Raw genomic sequence first — 6,510 nt, 5'->3', positions numbered from 1 at the left:
GCCTCCACCTTTAAAGGGACAACGAGGAGTTTTGGAAAAGCGAAGCGTTTTTTTCACACTACATTTATGAGCCTCCACGCGCAACCGTGAAATTCTTTGACCGACGCAAGACAGACTCATGTTTTCATTCATCAAGAATTAAAGTCAGAGGTTGGAAGACGATCACATACCGTCGTAGTTCGGACCATAAACGGCGATTCGGCGGCGTTATTCTCATGACTCGCCACGAAACCCAGCATTTCCGCCACCACTAATAATAACAAAATAACCATAGAGACAAAACCATATATTTATCGAAAATGGGCCCATTAACAAGTGTGGATAGCGTAGATTCCTCCACATTAACGTGAGACTTTTTTATAACCAAATAGAAACTCCGCGTTGTCCCTTTAATCTGAGCTACGGAGAGAAAAGGCAAAGAGTCGCAAAGAGGAGGTACAGCGGGTAAAATCCCAGCCTGAAGTCAACGTGTGCTCAAAACAAGACCGACGTCGTTCGGCCATTTCTGGCGTCAGACGGTCTCTCTCCTTCAAGGCTTGCACGACGTTGCTGAGATCGCCGGTTTTGGAAAGATGCGGAAACGTTGGACGCCGCCGCCCCGGTGTCAACGCTGGGAGGCCGACGGGGTGTCAGGAGGCTTCAGACACAGTTTGGCCATCCAATAATCAATCTGGACGTTCCAGTGGGAGAAACTCGGCCGACCGATCGGCTGCTCTGTGTTCACGTTCAGTTCATTCTTAGGAATCTGTCCTCTCTGGCTCACAGACTTGGATTTGGCCTTGCTCTTTTTAATCTGCTCGCTGTGAGGAGGCACTGACAGTGTTCGACTTTTTAAATGCTTGAGTACTTGAGTAAACGCCTCTCTTAAAGTGCTTTTCACTAAATTTTGTTAACTGTATAAAACCGAAAAAGAAGGCAACGGCGTAGAGGTGAAACTGCTCGACCTGTTTTTCTTTTCGCTCTTGAATCGAGGAGCTTTCAGACACCGAGGACAGCGCAACACAACGCTACAGAGAAACAAAAGGAACAAGCATTAGCATGTGGCCACTTTCTAGTCTGCTTTCCATTCGGCTTCCCGCCTTCACTTGAATTAAATGTTGCATAACAAGGTTTGCATTAGCGGACATACCGTTGGAAACAAAGGGTTTCAAGCCTCCACAACACTCCTTCTGTCGTGTGTAGATCTGAGGGTCGCTTCATGAAAACCTCGGAGGAGAGACCGTCTACGAGCGTCCGATTCATCGCATCATACGAAGCGGTTTGTTTCGTTTCAAGTGGCACGAGGAAGTAAAGTCGGGAAGCGACCGACGGGAGCGGATTCGGCCCGTTAACTTAACGGAGCGAGCGAACCGGCTGCAGTGAAGTGTGGCCTTTGTAGCGAGGAGATTTCTGTTAATGTCCGTTAAGAGAGAGAATGACATGGAATGACAAGAGAGAAAGGCAAAGAGAGAGAGTCAAGGAAAGAAAGACTGCTGTATAAAGACCACAAGAGAAAAAACAGTTGGGTGCAAACATCTTTTTACAGTTTAAGTCATCTTGGGTTTTTGAAAAGAAAAAGTACAAGGCTGCTGGTGACTTTAAGACAGAATGAAGGTTGTCCTAGTAGAGTAGAGGCATACCAGAGGTGCTGTTGAGTTGAGCTTTTGTTGTTGCTAATGTCCCAGAGAATGACATTTGCTAATGGAGCACACACACGCTAAACGCTCTCGATCCCGCCACAAGGCCCAGCAGGGAGAGCCAGGGCTTATTTAAAGGGATACTTTCAGATTTGAAATTTAGAGTTTCCCCGTTTCTTCACCTACATATACCCCAAACTAACCCAACTTACCCCTCAAACCCACATCATGGCTTAGAAAAGACGAATCCTTGGCCCTGGTTTTCCCTGGCGAGACCCGTTGGCCCACTAGTTTACACAATTAACATTGAAATTCAGCATAGTCTGTCACCCTTTTTTTTTTTTTTGTATTTAATATAGCAGCGATATCCACTTCACTTTCTTCAAATATCACAATAGCTTCTTCTTCTTCTTCTTCGTCGTCTTCTACTTCTGTTGTTTACTCCACAAGATATTTACAAGGCTTAAGTCACTTCCTGCCACTGCTGCACCGTTTCTACACATGTAATAATACTTCATTCACGAGAACGACTCTGAACAGTGGGACTACACAGGTGGGCACGTCACACCTCGACACATTTTTGTCAAACTTTTTCTTTTTACACACTTGTTTGTTTTTCTTTTAGACCAAACGGACGACAAAGGAACTGCTGAATAAAAACCTGTAGCAACTGATAATGTAACTCAACTCTCTGTTCTGATAATAATAATAGGGATGTCACGATTATACATTTTCTTGGTGCGATTATTATCACGATTATTATACATTTATCAATTTCACAACACTATTAATGTGTAAAAACAAATATAGTCCAAATATAATTACATTACTCATTGCTTACACAAAATATTCAATCTATCTATTAATATATGACCAATTATTAATCCCCCAGGGGAAGTGTTTGAAATAAATTGTCATCTATACCAAATTTTTACATTTATTTTAATCATTTTTTGTTTAGTTTTTTTTTAAATAGAAATGACAGGCTAACATTTAATTTCCTACCAATTCAATGTTACGTAATCATCTTTTTTGGGAAGTGACGGTATTCAGGAATCTTTACGATTAATTAATTGTGGCTTTTAATACCACGATTAATTGTGAAAACAACAACAATTGTGACATCCCTAGATAATAACATTGAGTCTTTTTCTTTAGAAATGTCAATAAATTTTAGATGTTCAAACTTTATATTACACAAAGGATCAAAGTCTGGATCTCAAGACAAAACCAGATCTACAGGAAAAGTTCTTGAATATCTTAAGATTGTTTTTGATCAGTGGGCGGCATGGTGGTGCAGTGGTTGTGGGTTTGAACTCCAGAGAGTTCACATGTTCTGGGCTCTAATCAAGTTAATTGACGACTCTAATCGTCGGCCGTGCTGAACCAACAAGACAGATGTTCCCATCAGGTGTTATTAGGTCTAATTTTTGTGTTTTCAGATATAAAGTGCTGCATTAGTGCTGCTCTTACAGCACCGTGTAATTACACACAGCTACTAACGGTGATGACATTTATCTGTTGTTTCATTATCAGTTGCTATAAGTGTATATATAGTGGAGAAAACTGTAAATCTGTAAATGCATTTCCACTGTGTGGGAATCAAACATGGAGAGAAGGAACTCTTCCTGTTGAACCCACTGGTAGTTTGGCACAGCGGTTTTGTTTTGTTTTGTTTTTTGAGCCGAGCTCGTTCCCCGATCTACAGCCGCTGATTGAACCGAGTCGACCCTCACTCAGGCCGAGGACCGGCTCATCAGAGAGAGAGAGAGAGAGAAAAGAAAACAAAAAAAACTAAAACTCTCTCACACACTTCAGCAGGATTGCCTCCCGAATGACAAATGCGCTGGATTTTTTTGCAATCAAGAGCAACATGGCACAGAATGATTCAGATTCAGAGACTCAGTCAGGCAATCTGAGGATATTTACATCCAACGGCAGCTCTCACACCTCGAGCGAGAGAGCGAGGTGGACAACGAAGTAGCAGCACATCAATACATTATGTTTCCATCTTGTACGAGAGACAAAACAATGGAGACAGACAGACGGACAGACGTCGTCCAACAAATTGCCACACAGGTAAACGAACACCGCAGTGGTTCAGAAGTGCACTTATTGCTCAACAACCAGCAGACTGAGTCGATGGCCGATCCAATTTCACCATCACACCAGTTATCGATCGTTTAAAAATAATTAAAACTGCATCCGACTCGATGCGTGTTGCCGTTTTTCTTTTTTTTTCTTTCTTTTTTGTTTTAAACCTGTGCACGGATAAGACAGAGTGGGTTTAGATGTCTGGCAATTTTGGCAACAGGACAAAAACACGTGACTGAAACAAACTCACATCAGGTGCTACATATAATTTTTTCGTCCTATAGATAGAATCATGACACTACCTTTAGCAGACTTCAGCTTCAGTAATCCATTTATATATACATACATATATATCTATGAATATATGTGTATATATATACTTATATATATATATATATATATATTTTGTGTGTGTGTGTGTAATTCTCTTTAAAATAAAAATAAAACCCCAAAAAATAAGAAGAAGGGAAAAAATCTGAGCAGATTCTGACTCTTCTGCGTTGGTCCCTTAAGGCTTGCTAAGCTGAAATGATAAAATTGTCCTTTTTACGCACAATTTTTTTGTTTTTCACCTTTTTTTCCCCGTTAAATGTACATTCTGGTAGAAAAAGACCTTGCCACAAAAAAAAATCAAAGAAAATAAATGATAAAACAACCTGGAAAACCTATGGCTTAGTAAATATCCGTTTGCTATATTTTAAATGAATGTACCTCACTGTTTTTTTTTTTTTTTATGTTGATTATCCTACAGAGAAGAAGGAAACACGTGAAAGGTCGAACACGGCAGAAACAAAAACAGAAGTTGAAGAAGTAGAAGAAGGAGAAGAGTTGCTGACATTTATAGGGCAACATCAGTTAATGCTTACAAGTCTTTGTGTCTCTTCCAAAGAAAAGAAAAGCCGCCGTTTTTTAACTTTTGTGGTGAAAGTTTTTTTGTTTTTTTTTTCCTTTTCTTTTCTTTTCTTTTCTTTTTCCAACTGGACACAGTTTGAGGTTCTGGAGCTCCGAGTCCAGACTCAGTCCGCTGAGGAGAAGCTGCTGCTGCTGCTGCTGCTGCTGCTGCTGTACAATGAGTTGTTGCTGCTGAGGTGTTCAGGTGTTCAGGTGTTCAGGTGTTCAGGTGGGGGGGTCGACGAAATGGCACCAGAGAGTCGGCTGAACTGTGGGCGCTGCGCTGCGGTATGATGGGATGTGAGATGTGAGATGTGCTGCCCTACAAAGGCAAAGTGCAGTAAAAATCTGTAAAAAATGCCAAACTGAGAAAAAAAAACAGCTTTTTGTGTTTTTCTTTCATTGTCAGGTTTAAGCATCAAATTTGAATAACTACCAACCAAGTCTATAATTGATTAACACATGCGAAACGTCTTATTGCAAGACATTGGAAAGTGTTAATTGCCCTTCTTTGAATATGTGGATTAATGAACTTTCTTCTTGCTTAGCGATGGAAAGACTCACATATACAATCAAACAAAAAAGCCACATTTTTCATGACATATGGAACTAATTTATCATATTTTTGGAATCAAGACCTGACTTACTAACTCCTTTTAATTTTTAATGTTACATAAATAAATACTATCCTTTTCTTTTCTTTTTTAAACATATGCATAGGTATATTTTGAGTATATGTATGTTTCTCTCTTTTTATTAATTAATTATTTCATTTTTCACTCTCACCTATTTATTTCAGTTGATTATGTGACCAATTTTAAGTAGATGATAGGCAGGTGTACTGTAGGCTATATTGTTTTTCATTTTCCAAAGGAAATGTCGGGAAGGGAAGTTGTGTAAAGACTAAAAATCAAAGAGCCTATAATTGATTAGATGAAGGTGAACTGAAGTAAATGTATTTTGTAGTTTGTCTTTCTGACCAATTTTGACCATTTTATGGCAGATGCTGCACTTTTGGCTTGGTTTTGGTGCAGATACGACACTTTGCCTTGGTTTTACTCCAATGGAATTATCCACAAGTTTCCGAAAGTCACCTATGGTCGGTTTTGCATTTCTGGTGGAATTGTACATTTACGTTTCCATTGGTTTTCAGCCGTTAGTCGTCATAGTTGCGGTAAACGCTTGGATCTATTAACGCCGGCTTTTAACACGGATGTCAATTTGTGTGATAATATCCATTGATAAAAGCTGGTGTGATGATCCATGCATTTACCACAACTACAGAAACCACCAATTCTACAGGAAGAGCAAAACCAGCTCACGTTTTTGACGTTCGTTCGGAAAAAGGTGGATAGAGTAAATGATAGAATGTAATGTAGGGAGCAGGCTACAGTTCTTTGCAGACGATACTGCACTTTACCTTATTGGTTTCACACACTGCAAAAACTCAAAATCTTACCAAGAATATTTGTCTTATTTCTAGTCAAAACTAATCTCATTCTACTTAAAATAAGACTCATCACATTTCAAAAGCAGCTTGTTTTTAGACACATTTTACTTCTTTCAAGCAGATTTTCACTTGAAACAAAAAACTTGCTTTCACTGGCAGATTTTTCTACTTATTTCAAGTGAAAATTTGTTTGAAACAAGTGAAAATTATCTAAAAACAAGTTCATTTTTAGGTGATGAGTCTTATTTTAAGTGGAAAGAGATTAGTTTTGACTAGAAATGAGACATTTTGACAAGAAATAAGACAAATATTCTTGGAAAGATTTTGAGTTTTTGCAGTGCAGTGCTTTTTTTTGGATGGACAGCAAAATAAAAAGCTCAATAACTCTGGAAAATTTAGCAGAACCAATATAAGAGAATATGCCTTTACACTTTTGATTGGTCCAAAAATTGAAAAAAA

The sequence above is a fragment of the Trachurus japonicus genome, chromosome 20, assembly GCF_045865225.1.
Source record: "Trachurus japonicus isolate A0001 chromosome 20, Traja_1.0".
In the NCBI taxonomy this organism is placed as follows: Eukaryota; Metazoa; Chordata; class Actinopteri; order Carangiformes; family Carangidae; genus Trachurus; species Trachurus japonicus.
Note: the sequence above shows the minus strand (reverse complement) of the source record.